This window comes from Venturia canescens, chromosome 10 (assembly GCF_019457755.1).
Source record: "Venturia canescens isolate UGA chromosome 10, ASM1945775v1, whole genome shotgun sequence".
NCBI classification, from domain to species: domain Eukaryota; kingdom Metazoa; phylum Arthropoda; class Insecta; order Hymenoptera; family Ichneumonidae; genus Venturia; species Venturia canescens.
The window spans coordinates 3293453-3309893 of NC_057430.1; positions in this window are offsets into that span (position 1 = coordinate 3293453).

Here is a 16441-nt window from a genome sequence, read left to right on the forward strand (position 1 = left end):
GTAAATGTAGTCTGGTGTGTGAAAAAGAATAAAATAAAAAAATACGCGGTGCATGTCGACGAAACTTTTTAAGATTTCATTAATTCGTTTGACTGAAAATAAATTTATCATTTATATCATTTGTGAATATAGGTTATAAGATATCAATACATCGATACGCACATCCGAAACCACCCGAGACTTGTTTTCATACTGAACGTCATTTTGACAGGTGAGGTTATGATCCCCAAAGTGCTGTTGTGTGCGGACTCTAATTAATAAATGAAAATGGTTAGTGAAAATTGGTTAATGTATATTTTGTTAAAACTTGTGGTATACTAAACCGGTATAAAAGCGGCCGCGTAAATGTAGACTGTGATCTGTGTGTGCAAATAAAAGATATAAAAAAATGCGCGATTCATATATATGTCAACGAAACTTTTCAAGATTTCATTATTTCGTTCGATTGGAAATAAGTGTCAACTGAGATAATCTTTCAATTAAACCAGAGTTCGCGGAATATTGTCCAGTGTAAATATATCATCAGTTGCGTGATTACATATCATGTGTAATAATGTAGGTCATATATACGAGTTCCCTTTGATAGCTGTGTGGTAACGAACCGGTCGGGGTTTGACGTTATGAAGTGTGGGACAAATGTAGCAAACGTTCGCATAGTTAGTGAATAATATAAATAAGGCAAATCAGTTCATCAAAAATAGGTCTGGAAGTTGTAAGAAAAAATGTTCGTCAACCTATAACGTCAAATTTTCTTTTTGCGATCTGAAATATTATGGTTGATAATTAATAAAACAAGAACACACGGAACTGTTAGTATATATAATGTAAGAAACTCCAATCGAATAAATGTTTTCTAATTTATTTCTTGTGTCATCGGTATTTTTGAATATTCCCACATTTTGCTTCCTATTGAGTTTGGCTCTGCTCTTTCCGATCCTTGTTTTGACTCCATCGGTTTGCAGCGGATCGATACATAGTATTAAATGGTTGCCTAATATGTGTCCTATAATTTTCTACTATTTCTTCATGCTGATTGTGGTAACATGATTCATGTGGTTTCCGACTATGATCATCAATCGCACATTTTATATATCAAATTCTTAAAACAGTTTCTGGTGTTGATATAAGTGTTGTTATACTTTTTCCACCTGGTCTGTCGAGTAATAAATTTTGAAACTTCTTCCGAAAAGTGTTTGGAAGCTTATTTTCCTGATGATATGAAAAGTCGTATCTTGGGAATGCTGTATGCAAACACAAATTTTGATAACAAAACTTATAGAATGACATGTATGTTGAGTATTTCCACTTTGCAAACTACAAATATGGAATTATTATAAAAAAAATTCATTCCGATAAGTCTACTGTTGCTCAGTTTTGGATGCGATCAAATATAATGCCAACCAACATCCCCAGAAACTTACAGAATTGTTGAATGCAATGTGCGCTATGTCATTTTAATGTAACATCATGACTTTTGACAACTTTTCATTATAATGCTGTAAATTCGGATCATTGACATACTGCAAAAATCTGCAAACTATACAATTTAAATACTGTGCCATTCATTTTACATTTTGACTCTTACTGTAACATATATATGAAGTAAAAAATTGATTATAAAAGTCTTCAGTTGCTCATTTATGGATAGATTTGAAATTGCTGTCTTCGAAGCTCATTGCGCAGATACATTGACTCTGAAATTTCTGTGGATAAATATATATGCGACGGATCACCCCTTATCTTTGATTATGGTAATATGTAATGGAACTTGGTTCGGCAAGGTTTTAAGTGTTCCTTTTCAAATAGTATTGAAGTTTGTATGACTGATACACAGCGAATACTTCCAAACTTTGATATTTCTGTGTTGCAGCATGTGTGCCAATCATTCAAATCATTTACTCCAACCATATCATGTAATCTAGAAAATTTATCACAAAAGTCTTCCGCTTTTCTAAATACTTCAATTTTCCTTTTCCTACTCCATTGTGAGTTTTCGAATTTCTAAATTCATTTCTGAATTGTCCTGAAATGGTTTTCCTCCAAAACCAATGCAGGTACCTTAAACGTCTTTGAATTCTGTTGCTCTGTTGAATTAAGTTCGCTTAGTTTTTTTTGCTGCTTTGAGTTCTGGCATAATAAATGTTAGAAGTTTTCGGGTACTTTTTTTCAGCAACTATCAAACTGTGGATAATTGGATCTCAGCGGCCACTTGCAAACTTTGGAAATATATTTCATTGGGGGCACGTTTTGGATGAAATGAAATCTCTAGATTCAGAATGCAAAAGCGACATTCAAAGTGGGCAAATCTGTTGGATTTTTCGTGTCTTGAATTTGATCTATCTTTCATTTGAATTTTGAAGAAAAGGGATAAATGAAATCTGTTCTATTGAGGAAATCTTTACGTCAGTTGTTTCTTGGTATGAAGACTTGGAAAAAATCGGCAAAGGCCAAGGACAGACCGGTGACGAAATATTTCCAGTACAATTTGGACGAAAAATAGATCTTATTTCGTGGAAACCAACGTTATAAGCCGAAAATCATATTACGGCCCACAACACGCATTTCTTCATGCTCTTGGGTTCCCAATAGACAAAACATATTAGAAGACAAGGAGAAAAATCACCAAAGTCCAAGACCAAACCAGTGCCGAAATATTTTCAGTACAATTTTGAAGAAAAATTGGTCTTTTACGTGGAAACCAACATTATAAACCGAAATTCATTTCTCGGGCCTATCATCCCGGATTCCTCCATGCTGTTGAGTTCCTAATAGGCATAACATATTAGAGTATAAGGAAAAAAATCGCCAAAGTTCAAGGGCAGTCTTGTGACGAAATATCTTCACTACAATTTTTACGAGAAATTGGTCTTGTATGGTGGAAACCAACTTTATAAGCCAAACATCATGCCGAGGGAAAATAAGATTGGGAAAAGTACATTTATGGTCCCTTATTTGCTGATAATTTCATGAAAAAGATTATCCCATAAAAATTGTTCGTATGAGAATGGAATCTATAAAAATATACTAAGCAAATAATTCATAGAAATTTATACTAAAATCCTATAACCGTCATAACATAAATGAGGAACTTTTGAGAAAAAAGGCGTGATATCAAACCGTAAACTTCCCCTAGGGAAAAAAAGGTTGGGACAAGTACATTGATGGTCTCTTGTTTCTGGATGACATAGAAAAAAGACTCAGAACCAGGAAAAAAATTCTATAGAAATAATAAACGAAAAATTGAAAAGTTCAAAAAAATTCAACAATAAAAAACAATCGAAAAAAATTCTGTGAAGAAAAATAAAATTTTTCAAAAAAATTCATAAATATTGAACAAATTGAAAAATGTACTATCCAAGTTACATGCAGTATAAAAATGTATGATATCAATTAGAGGCCAAGTTTTTATTGATTTGTTGGAATATTTATTGAACAAATCGGAAACTTTAATTGAAATTTATGATAATTATTTTCAAGAAAAAAGTTAATGAAAAAAAGTCATAACGGAAGTTACGTGCAGTACTAAAATGTATTATATCAATTCGAGGTCAAGTATTTATCAGTTATTCGAAATATAATCTCCGGCGACAAATGAGCGTTGAGAATCCTTGTCGGGCTCACAACGTTTTATCAAAATTACTAAAAAATGAATGAAAATAAAATCATTAAAAATTCACATGAAAATCATTCGTTACTTCAATAAGGTACACACTTTAAAGAATCGATTCCCCTCCGACTTTCAGGATCTCCTGGTATTATTCACAACATTCAACTTCGATTGGATCGGTACAAATTATGTTCAAATACGTCTTAAACGTACTTGTCCGGCCCATCACTTTTTATTCAAATTGCTCATTCGAAAACAAATCAAAAACGAAGTTAATGCATGTGTCAATATTAAGGAACAGTAATTCCCGAGAAAATAATTTTCCTTCGAATCACTCTTGTCAAAATGAAACGAAAATGAAAGATGAAGTTGATTAATCTATTTATATTGTATGGAGTCATAATTCACAACAAAATCATTTTTCTCCAAATTCCAGGAATCCACGTGTCGTACTCGACTAGTGATATTTATCAAAATGTGTACGTGACTATAGAAAAAAAAAAATTTCATGGCTGAGTAGGTTCGAAAATTTCTAGTAATGTGCCTGATTATTTCTCATTTTCATTGGTTCTTACCGAATGGTATGTGTTCACTGAAGAAAATGAGAAGTGGATATTGCTATACGAACTTGCGAACAATCAAGTTCAAATTACTTGGAGATATTATTTTTATTTCTATCGATTTTATTATATTTGTCATTATAGAACAGTCCTTATTGTTTTCGAATGAGCAATTTGAATAAAAAGTGATGGGCCGGACAAGTACGTTTGAGACGTATTTGAACATAATTTGTACCGATCTAATCGAAGTTGAATGTTGTGAATAATACCAGGAGATCGTGAAAGTCGGAGGGGAATCGATTCTTTAAAGTGTGTACCTTATTGAAGTAACGAATGATTTTCATGTGAATTTTTAATGATTTTATTTTCATTCATTTTTTAGTAATTTTGATAAAACGTTGTGAGCCCGACAAGGATTCTCAACGCTCATTTGTCGCCGGAGATTATATTTCGAATAACTGATAAATACTTGACCTCGAATTGATATAATACATTTTAGTACTGCACGTAACTTCCGTTATGACTTTTTTTCATTAACTTTTTTCTTGAAAATAATTATCATAAATTTCAATTAAAGTTTCCGATTTGTTGGATAAATATTCCAAATTATCAATAAAAACTTGGCCTCCAATTGATATCATACATTTTTATACTGCATGTAACTTGGATAGTACATTTTTCCATTTGTCCAATATTTATGAATGTTTTGAAAATTTTTTATTTTTCTTTACAGAATTTTTTTCGATTATTTTTTATTTTTGTTGAATTTTTTTGAACTTTTCAATTTAACTCATATTTAAACCTAATTTGTATCGATCCAATCGACGTTGAATCTTGTGAATAATATCAAAAGTTCCTGAACCTCTGAAAAGAATCGATTTTCTTATGTCTCTGCCACCATAGAGTAAGAAATGATTAGCTTTCATGTCATTTCTTTGGATTTAAAATCTTCTTAGAACATTTTCATAATGTTGAAATTTGGAGTTACTCATAAATCACTTGTCCTCCGATTGATATAATAAATTTTAGTGCTCCACGTAACTCAAGTGGTAACTCTTTTCAATTTATTTGAAATACTTAGCCTCGAATTGATATAATTAATTTCATTGCTGTGAGTAACTTAGATGGAATTTTTTTTTTAAATTGATTTAGTTGTTAGAACAAGATAAGAAAAATGGGGCATCGTTTTTAAAAATGTTTTCAAGCGCGATATTTCGGTTTTTTATTTCTCATGTTTTATTTGAATTTTTTTCACTTTACAAAATAATTACAGATTCGTATTTTTTTTCAACGTGATGTTTTTTCAGGATTTGTGAAATTTTTTTCGAATTGTTCTATTGAAATTATTTACAGTTGGTTTCATAATTTTTTTTATGGATTTTTTTTTTTACGTTTTTCGTGATATGATCAGGAAACATGGAAACATTAATGTACTTGTCCAAATCTTTTTTCCCTAAGGGAGTTTTGGCCGTTTCAATTCTAGGCCAAGTATTTAATGGCACTTCGGAATATTCATTCTTATGGGGGGGAATCATCAGGAATTTCAGGGAGTTCTAATGAATAAAAAAAGTTACCATTTGAGTTACGTGCAGCACGAAAAATTTATGATATCAATCGGAGGACAAGCATTTTATTAGCGATTCCGAGTTTGAATGAAATTGTTCTATGGGGACAATTTCATGATCTGTTCTTTCAGGATCTCCTGGTATTATTGACAATATTCGACGTGTATTTTGGATCAGTACATATTATGTTTAAATATGTGTTAAAAGTACTTGTCCGGCCCATTTACTTTACTTTTCATTTAAATTTTTCATTCAAATAAAAATCAGGTCCCTTCTAAAACTGATGGACCATAAGTATTCATGCAGAGGGTATTGAGAAAGTTATTTTCAAGTAATTTTTACTTAATTGCATTAAATTAATAATAAATGCTATTGAATTCTACTGTAATATACAAGGGATCAAGAGACTCGGTAGAATCTCGGGACAAGTACATTGACAGCCCTGTCGTCTGCTGGCCTGAGACTCTCGCCGAGACTATATTTTCGCTGAATAGAACGTATTACCAGAGAACATAGATTTACATGGAACAACAGGCCATATGGGCGCATTTGGCTGGGGTCCGCTTAGTACTGACCCCGGCCACCGTGGCGCTGTTCAATATACGTGAGCACGCATACACTGACGCTGGGGTCATAGCGCGCGCTTTCTCACACCCAAGCGTTCAGCCATGCTTGGGGTACTATTGCCCTCTTGCTCGCACCCATAAGTTATGGACCCCACGCTTGGGGTCTCAATGCTGTTAAAACATTTAACATGTTGCAGTCATTTTTTTGCATAAAAAATCAAAAACAATAATTCAACCATTCAACAAAATCAATTGAATTTGTTTAGTTTCGGCTATAATTAAAAAAAAAACTGTCTTTGATGGAAAAAAAACACGACCATTCTGGATTTGAACTACTATCTCCAACCTTATGAGAGCGACATCGAACCACTATACCATATAAACTTCTGATCCATAAGCGGCAGAAAATGCTACTGGCTTATCCGGGCCGCTTAATATGTTGAAGTTTTATGAAATAGTAACTGTGGTCGCAAGAGCTATAGTTATCAATATAATTTCCAAATATTCATAAATATCATTAAAAAAAAAATTAGGGCAAAAAAAATTTCTTTCAACATGAGTATATGAACCGGTAATCTCTCGGATGCTATGGCTTCCTTAGCAGCGATATATAAGAGGGGGGCGGTCAACTGACGCTTTGAATGTGTGAAACACATGGATACGTCGCTGCGCGCTCTACAGCCCATGAGTGAAACTACAGTTTCCATGCCAAAAGCTAACATGGGCCCTGTTGTTCCATGTAAATCTATGTTCTCTGGTATTACTGTGCATCGATAAATGAAAAACATTATGCACAATAAATATGTTTAAGCTTCTAGAATGACCCCTCAGTTTATATTACTATAGTGTAATATTATTGATGTTATAATTTATTAGGCATAGAGAGAGATACGAATGAAAAGATTAACTCAACATTTATTAACAAAACGAAAAGATACAATCAACTTTTTTCTTTTTCTCGTCATTCACGCACATCCTTACACGTTTTGTTTTTTTTATAACAGAACTCTTTTATTACTCCACCACACGTTTCCCTAATAACTTGGCGCTCCGATCGCTCAAGAAGCTTCTCGAAACTTTACAGCGCGACTACGGCATTATGCAGAATTTATAAATGAGCACGATCATAATAAAAACCCTACATCCGACCCTCCTGCGATGACATTCGTCCTCGAATGTCTTTTTCGTCATTTGAATTCTCAGGATCATCAGCAACCTGTTCATCTTCCGAGTCACTGCTGTCTTCGCCTTGCGCCCACAACTTCATATGATCAGCACTGGTAGAAGTTTGCAAAGGCCCTTCGTGTTCGCCAATCTTGCAAACGGCATATCTATCTTTTCGCAAAACTCGTGTTATTTCATATGGTCCAAAATATTTTGACGCAAACTTCAGACCTGCCCCTTGCTGTGTTCGTCGGATTGCGACTAAGTCACCTTGACTATAAACATTGGCAACCTTCCTTTTCTTATTGAAAACGCGTCGATTTTCTTCTTGGATCTTCATTATGCTTTCTTTAGCTTGAAGTCGTAATTCGTCACGGTTTTCGTCAAAAACACTAATCCACTCATTTTCGACAAGCTCACGAATGTTTGGATCCTCTCGAATACGTGCGTGAATTCCGAAAAGTAGTCGAAATGGCGACATGCCAATACTCCTGTGAGGCGTCGTATTTAGGTACAATTGAGCTGTATTTAAATACTTTAACCATTCTCCTTCTTTTGGCGCAGCCATCTTCGTAACCAGCGGAATAAGTGTACGATTCACCCGCTCTACTTGTCCGTTCCCTCTGGGAACTCCTGTTGTAATCAGCACATGTTGAATTTTTTCATCGTTGCAGTATTCCGCGAAATCTTTAGATGTAAAGGCAGAACCTCGATCGGAAACGATTCTCCTTGGATTCCCGAACGTCACAGCTTGTTTCCGGAGTCGATCCAGTACTTCGGTCGTTGTTGTCGATTTGGTTGCATATAGCCACGTGAACTTCGTCGATATGAAAAGTATCCAAGGGCACTTCGCCCTTGTCTATTGGATTTAGGTATCCCTCTTGCCGTCCTTGCTTCTTTTCTGCTAAAATGCAGTCGACACATTTTCTGATCACCTTTTCGACTTTTGCACGAAGATTTGGCATCCAATAATCTTTTTTCACTAGCGCTTCTGTTTTGCTCACAGAGAAATGACCTCGTTCATGAGCCATCCTGATTACTTGTGTCTGCATTCCTTTCGGAACCACAAATCGTAGGTCACCTTCGTCGTCTCTGTACAACACGCCTCCGCGGATGCAATATCCTCGGGCCTCATTTTTTTCAGCCAACTCGAATATCCTTCGCGTCTCTGAATTTTTCTGTTGAGCTTTCTTTAATCTCAGCGTCAAACCCTCGTTGACTTCTTCAACTAGTAAACACGTGGATAACGGATTTCGGCTAAGAGCGTCAACGTGTGCCATGTTTTTACCCGGTCGGTGCTCTATACTATACACAAATTCATCTAATTGAAGCGCCCATCTAGCAACACGTACACAAAGATCTCGCTTATTCATAGTAAGGGTGAAAGCGCGACAGTCGGTTACAATCTTAAATGGTATCGCAAGCAAATAAATTCGAAACTTCTTTAATGCTTTTACAATCGCGAGTACCTCGAGTTCATAACTCGGGTACTTTTCTTCTGCCGTTGTCGTTTTACCACTAGCGTAGTACACAGGGTGTAACGCTTTGTCTTCGTTATTTCTTTGAAATAATATCGCACCATAACCATACTTCGACGCATCGGTGTGCAGTTCTGTATCTGCGCCTACTCGATACAGATTTAAAACCGGTTGACTCGTCAAAATCATTTTAAGACGCACGAAAGCGTCGTTTTCGGCCTCATCAAACTTGAATTTTACGTTTGATTTTAAAAGATTCGATAGCGGTCGCGCTATTAAAGAATATCCGGGCACGAATTTACGGAAGTATCCGGTTAACCCGAGAAAACTCTGAATTTGTCGAACGTTTTCCGGTTTTGGAAATCGCACAACTGCTTCGATCTTTTTTTCGTTTGGTTGGACACGGCCATCCTCAATGACATGACCTAAAAACTCAATTTTCGTCTGGAGAAAAGCACATTTCTTCCAATTTATAATTAGACCAGTCTCACTCGCCGTTTTCAACACGCGTTTGATTTTTTCTAACCCACTCTCGAAATCGTCTGATGGCACGATCAAATCGTCCATGTACGTCAATACATCACCTTCACTAATAAGATCTTGAAACACAGCGTGTATGAATTTTTGAAAAACAGCTGGCGAGTTGCACAGACCAAATGGTACTTTCAAAAATTCAAAATGACCATCGGGAACTATAAAAGCTGTAAACTTTTAACTCGACTCATCGACCGGTACGTGGAAAAATCCATTTTTCAAATCTAAGGTGCTAAACACCCTTGCGCCTTGCAACCTGTCCAGCTGATCCTCAATCAACGGTAACGGGTATATATTTTTTTATTGAGAAGCCGGAAATCAACACAAAGTCTTTTTGAACCATCTTTTTTCCCAACTAAAACAACCGGGCTCGCATAATCCGATACAGATTTTCGAACAATCCCGTCATTTATCCACTCATTGATTTGAGAATTGACCAAATCTCGCTCATGCGGCGCTAAACGTCTTGCTCTTTGGTATACAGGTTCATCATCTTTTAATACAATCGTCATTTTCACGCCAACATCATGACTTTTTTTCGGCTTGTAATCGTCTACGAGATTTTGAATCGCTTCCTTGTTTTTTCATCTTTAATATTAGATAAATCCATCGTGTTCGCATTGAGAAATTCTACTACGTTTACTTGAAAAATTTCAGGTTTTTCGTCGCACGCAGAAGAGTTTTCGATCGAAGGACTAATCGTCGCTTTACCGCATTTTACCGTCAAATCAATTGTGTGCAAAAAGTCCCGACCAATTAACAATTTGTGTCTCAGTAAATCGTCTGAAATTACGCGAATAAGAATCGGATAAGAATTCCCGTCAACCGTCAATATTGCTCGAAATTCTCCTAACGTCGCATTATTTTCTCTTCCGACACCGCGAAACGGAATGGATTTATTTTCAAAACGTGGAGAGCCCATTTTAATGTATTCGTCTGCCCTCATAATCGTCAAGTCGCTTCCGTTATCAAGCAAAGCTTCAATCGGAACACCGTCTATTAAAACTTCTTTATCATATTCGCTTTGTTTCGTCTGAGTTACGGCACAACTACTTTTCGTCACTTCTTTCTTTCTATTCTCACATTTCGCCGCAATATGCCCGTGCTCACCGCACGCGAAACATTTCGTACCTTTCTCTTTTGTCGGACAATTAGCGCTAATATGATCACGTTGACCGCAATTAAAACAATTTTTTTTCGCGACCTGACCTTTTGTTTCACTCGACACGCCTTTTTCGCTAGAATTTCGCTCACTTGTATCTTTCTTACCGCTCATCATTCTGTCACCCTTACGCTTACCCCCGCTCGCCTTATCGTCTTGTTTCGCGCTTGACAGACAATTCCTATCTTGCAACGATATTTCTTCAAATGCTCGCAGCAGCGTTTCCATTGTCGAAAATCCTTGTAATCGCGCTACATCACGTAACTGAAGATCCGGAATACCGTCGATAACGTAGCCCAGTACTTCTTCGTCTTCCATGTTCAGGTGATTCGCAAGAATCGTCTTCTCATGTGCGTAATCGTGGAAAGTTTCTGTCTTTCTCCACACTCGCTCTTCAAATTTTCGTCGCATCCCGATTTTATTCGGGCGATGGTAGAACATCTTCTTCAATCCGTCTAAAAGACTCTCAGGGTCCAGTGCGATATAATCTGGCTTGGAATGAAACCATTCTAAAGCTTTCCCCTTAAGTCGCGTTCCGATAAGAATTTTAACCGTCGCGTCGTCAAGTCGATATGTTTCTTTCAAAAACTTTATTTGCCTCTCCCAAGTCTCAAAGGTCTCAGCTTTACCAGTGAAACACTAAGGAGTTCAGCAAGCATCGTAATGTTTATTTTCGTCATCGGCGCGACACCAAAGGTAATTCAGCCGCTGTTACCACGCCACCAGCGTCATAGCCACCATGCCTGTTGTTTACACTCGATTCGCGAGAACCACTATTTCGATTTTCGCTCAATCGATTGCCACCTTGATTGTCAATTTTCGCCCCGCGTAGTAACTCAAGCTCACGACGCAATACAGCGAGTTCTCGCTCAGCTAACTCTTTTTCGTGCCTATATCGTTCGATGTCTCGATCGCGCGACACTACACTCGTCGTTTCTTCGGCAGTTTTGTTCACCGCTGCAGCTCCACATCGTTCGTCGTCGTTGCCAGAAATGGATATTCCAGCTAGACATTCACCAGCCGGATCAGCATTAATGAGTCTATTTATCAATTCGGCTTTATTTCCTGACTGGCTGAGCCCTTTGTTTTTCAAAAGGTCCTTCAACTGCGCTGCCGTCAAGGAATATAATAAGTCGCTCGTCGTAGTATTCATCTTTACTTCAAAATTACACACAAGAAAATCACACACGATTCTGTCTTATCGCTTGTTCTTTCCAACGTGTTCCGTCTTAACGTTTTTTACTCGCGAACTCTCTCGATCCCGGACGAGCCCCCAAAATTTATAGTGTAATATTATTGATGTTGTTATAATTTATTAGGCATAGAGAGAGATACGAATGAAAAGATTAACTCAACATTTATTAACAAAACGAAAAGATGCAATCAACTTTTTTATTTTTCTCGTCATTCACGCACATCCTTACACGTTTTGTTTTTTTTATAACAGAACTCTTTTATTACTCCACCACACGTTTCCCTAATAACTTGGCGCTCCGATCGCTCAAGAAGCTTCGCGAAAATTTACAGCGCGACTACGGCATTATGCAGAATTTATAAATGCGCACGATCATAATAAAAACCCTACATTACAATGACGGCAATTTTTACTTTTCCATTCTTCCAGCGAAATAATTCTATTTTGTATAAGAACTAAGCCATACTTTTATTGGAAACATTAAACGGATAATAAATCGCATTTCAGTAAATTTTCAAACGGATTCTGCCGTACAATTTCCTTATTTTATTATAGATTTTTATTCGAATGAAAAATTAAATGAAAAGTGATGGGTCGGATAAGTACTTTTAACACATATTTAAACATAATTTGTACCGATCCAAAATAGACGTCGAATATTGTCAATAATACCAGGGGATCCTGAAAGTCTGAGGGGAATCGATTATCATCTCAATCTCTACTACCATAGAGTAAGAAATGACTAGCTTGCATGTGATTTTTTTGGATTTAAAAGCTTCTTAGCACAATTCGATAATGTTGAAATTTGGAGTTATACTCATAAATTACTTGTCCTTCGATTGATATCATAAATTTTAGTGCTGCACGTAAATTAGATGGAATTTTTTTCAATTGATTTAGCTGTTCGAATCAAATAAGAAGAATGAGGCATCGGTTTCCAAAATGATTTCAAGCGCGATTTTTCGGTTTTTTATTTTTTACTTGTTATTTGATTCTTTTGACCCTTTAAAAAATAGATACAGATTAGTTTTTTTTACAGATAATGTTTTTTCAAAATTTGTGAAAATTTTTTCGAATTGTTCTGTATTTTTTTTTATAAAATCATTTTTTTGACAATTTAAAAAGAAAATATTTTTAAAGTTTTTTTCATGGATGGAATTATCAGCAAACGAGGGACCATCAATGTACTTGTCCCAACCTTTTTTTTCCTAGGGGAAGTTTATGGTTTGATATCACGTCTTTTGCTCAAAAGTTCCTTATTTATGTTCAGTTGATTATAGGATTTTAGTTTAAATTTCTTTCAATTATTTATGATTTTCGGCTTATAACATTAAAAAAGACCTATTTTTCGTCAAAATTGTACTGGACATATTTCGTCAGAGGTCTGTCCTCGAACTTTGGCGATTTTTTCCCTTGTACTCTAATATGTTTTTTCAATTAGGAACCGAAGAGCACGGTGGAAAGCAGGTTGGAAGCCGAGATATTTTTCTCGGATTATAACGTTGGTTTTCACGAAAAAAGATCTATTTTTCGTAAAAATTCTACTGAAAATATTTCGTCACAGGTCTGATCTTGGACTTTGGCGATTTTTTTCCTTGTACTCTAATATGTTATATCAATCAGGAACACAAGTGCACGGTCGAAAGCGGGTTGAAGGCCGGGATATGATTTTCGGCTTATAACGTTGGTTTCCACGAAAAAATACATAAATTTCGTTAAAATTGCACTGGAAATATTTCGACAGAGGTTTGTTCTTGGACTTTGGTGATTTTTCTCCTTGTCTTCTAATATGTTTTGTCCATTGGAAACTCAAGAGCATGTACATGTAGCAATGCTTGTTGCGGGCTGAGATATGATTTCCGGCTTATAACGTTAGAAAAAAGAAAGGAATAGAGAAAAGATAGTTCAAATTCAAGACACAACGAATCCAAAAGAATTGGCCATTTTTAAATGTCGTTTTTGCATTCTGAATCTAGACATTTTCGTGTCATCCAAAACATGCCCCCTATGAAATATATTTCCAAAGTTTGCAAGTGGCCGTGGATATGCAATTATCTATAGTTTGATAGTTGCAGAAAAAAGGCACCCGGAAACATTTATTATGTCAGAATTCAAAGAAGTAAAAAAAACTGAGCGTACTTGATTCAACAGAGCAACAGAATTCAAAGACGTTTAAGGTACCTGCATTGGTTGTGGAGGAAACAATTTCATTTCAGGATAATTTAGAAATAAATTAGGAAATTCAGAAATTTAGCATAGAATTTAGAAAAAGGATAATTAAGATAATTAGTAAAGCTGAAAACTTTTGTGATGAATTTTTGAAATTATATGTTACGGTTGGAGTAACAAATTTAAATGATTGGCACACATGCTGCGACACAAAAATATCACAGTTTGAAGGTATTCGCTCCGTACCGCAGTAATACAAACTTCAATACTATTTGAAAAGAAACACTTTAAAACTTGCTGAATCAAGTTCCATTACATATTACCATCATCAAAGATAGGTGGTGATACTAGCACATATACTTATCCACAGAAATTTCAAAGTTCGCAGGTATCTGCTGCGATTCAATGTATCTGCGCAATTAGTTTGGAAGACAGCAATTTCAAACCCATCCATAAATGAGCAACTGAAGACTTTTGTAATGAATTTTTCACTTCATATTTATGTTACGGTGAGAGTCAAAAAGTAAAATGAATGGCACAGTATATAAATTTTATAGTTTGCAGATTTTTGCTGTATTTCAGTGATCCAAATATATAGTATTATAGTGAAAGGGTGTTAGAAGTCATGATGTTACATTAAAATGACATAGCGCACATAACATTCAGAAATTCTGTAGGTTTCCATGATGTTGGCAGGTATTATACTTAATCGCATCCAAAACTGAGCAACTGTACACTTATCGTAATGAATGTTTTCACCAATAATTCCACATTTGCAGTTTGCAGAATAGGAATATTCAACATACACATCATTTCATAAGTATTGTTGTCAAAATTTGTGCTTATATCCAGACCAGAAACTGTTTTGAGAATCTGTTATACAAAATGTGCGATTGATGATCATAGTTGGAAACCTCTTGAATCACGTTACCACAATCAGCATGAAGAAATAGTAGAAAATCATAGGACACATATTAGGCAACCAATTAATAATATGTATCGATCCGCTGCAAACCGATGGAGTCAAAACAAGGATCGGAAAGAGCAGAGCCAAACTCAATAGCAAGCAAAATATGGGAATATTCAAAAATAATGATGACACAAGAAATAAATTAGAAAACATTTATTCGATTGGAATTTCTCACATTATACACTACCAGTTGAGTGTGTTCTTGATTTATTAATTATCAACCATAATATTTCAGATCGTGCAAAGAAAATTTGACGTTATAGGTTGACGAACATTTTTCCTTACAACTTCCAGACCTATTTTTGATAAACTGATTTGCCTTATTTATATTATTCACTAACTATACGAACGTTTGTTACATTTGTCCCGCACTTCATAACATCAAACCCCGGCCGGTTCGTTATTACCACACAGCTGTCAAAGGGCACTCGTATATATATATAACCTACATTATTACACATGATATATAATCACTCAACTGATGATATATTTACACTGCACAATATTCCGCGCACTCTGGTTTAATTGAAAGATTATCTCAGTTGACACTTATTTCCAATCGAACGAAATAATGAAATCTTGAAAATTTTCGTTGACATATGCATCGCGCATTTTTTTATATTTTTTTATTTTTACTCACTGATCACAGTCTACATTTACGCGGCCGCTTTTATACCGGTTTAGTATACCCCAAGTTTTAACAAAATAAATATTAATATGCACTTCGTTAGATGACGCGAAAATTATTTTTATTTTCCCGCACGCACTTCATAACATCATAACCCCAAACGTCAACATGACGTGAAACTTCGGCTGATGACTTTCGAGTGCTTCCGAGCTCCCGAGCTCCTTAGCTTTCCGCCACACTTCCTTGCTCTTTTGATTTAATGTCATTGGCCTAAAAATTCTCTCACCCTTCAATGGTTGCAACAAAATTTCTCTCACCAGGGATTGGCGATCATGGGGGCCAAGAGGCCTATGTTTGTAGCGGTTGGAGTACGCGTATACAGATACGTCAAATCCTGAATGTGTTAGTAAGTTTTGCATAATCTTAAGCCCGTGCAAAGTTTTTTCTCAGAAATTACGACACCGAGCGTGCTGATTTTGGACTCATTCGACAGAGAACTTCTTAATTAGCTAAAAGTTCAATTTTCAAAGCCGTACATAACTCATGAGCTTTGCAATTAAAGAAAATCACATGCCAATTTTACCCCCACCACCGCGAATCGTTTTATTCAGAGAGAGTATAGTCTCGGCGAAAGCCTTAGGCCAGCAGACGACAGGGCTGTCAATGTACTTGTCCCGAGACTCTATCGAGTCTCTTGACAGACGACAGGGCTGTCAATGTATAACGCTTGTCCTCCGATTGACATCATAAATTTTCGTGCTGCACGTAACTCAAATGGTAACTTTTTTGATTCATTAGAATTCTCTCAAATTCCTGATGGTTCCCCATAAGAATGAATATTCC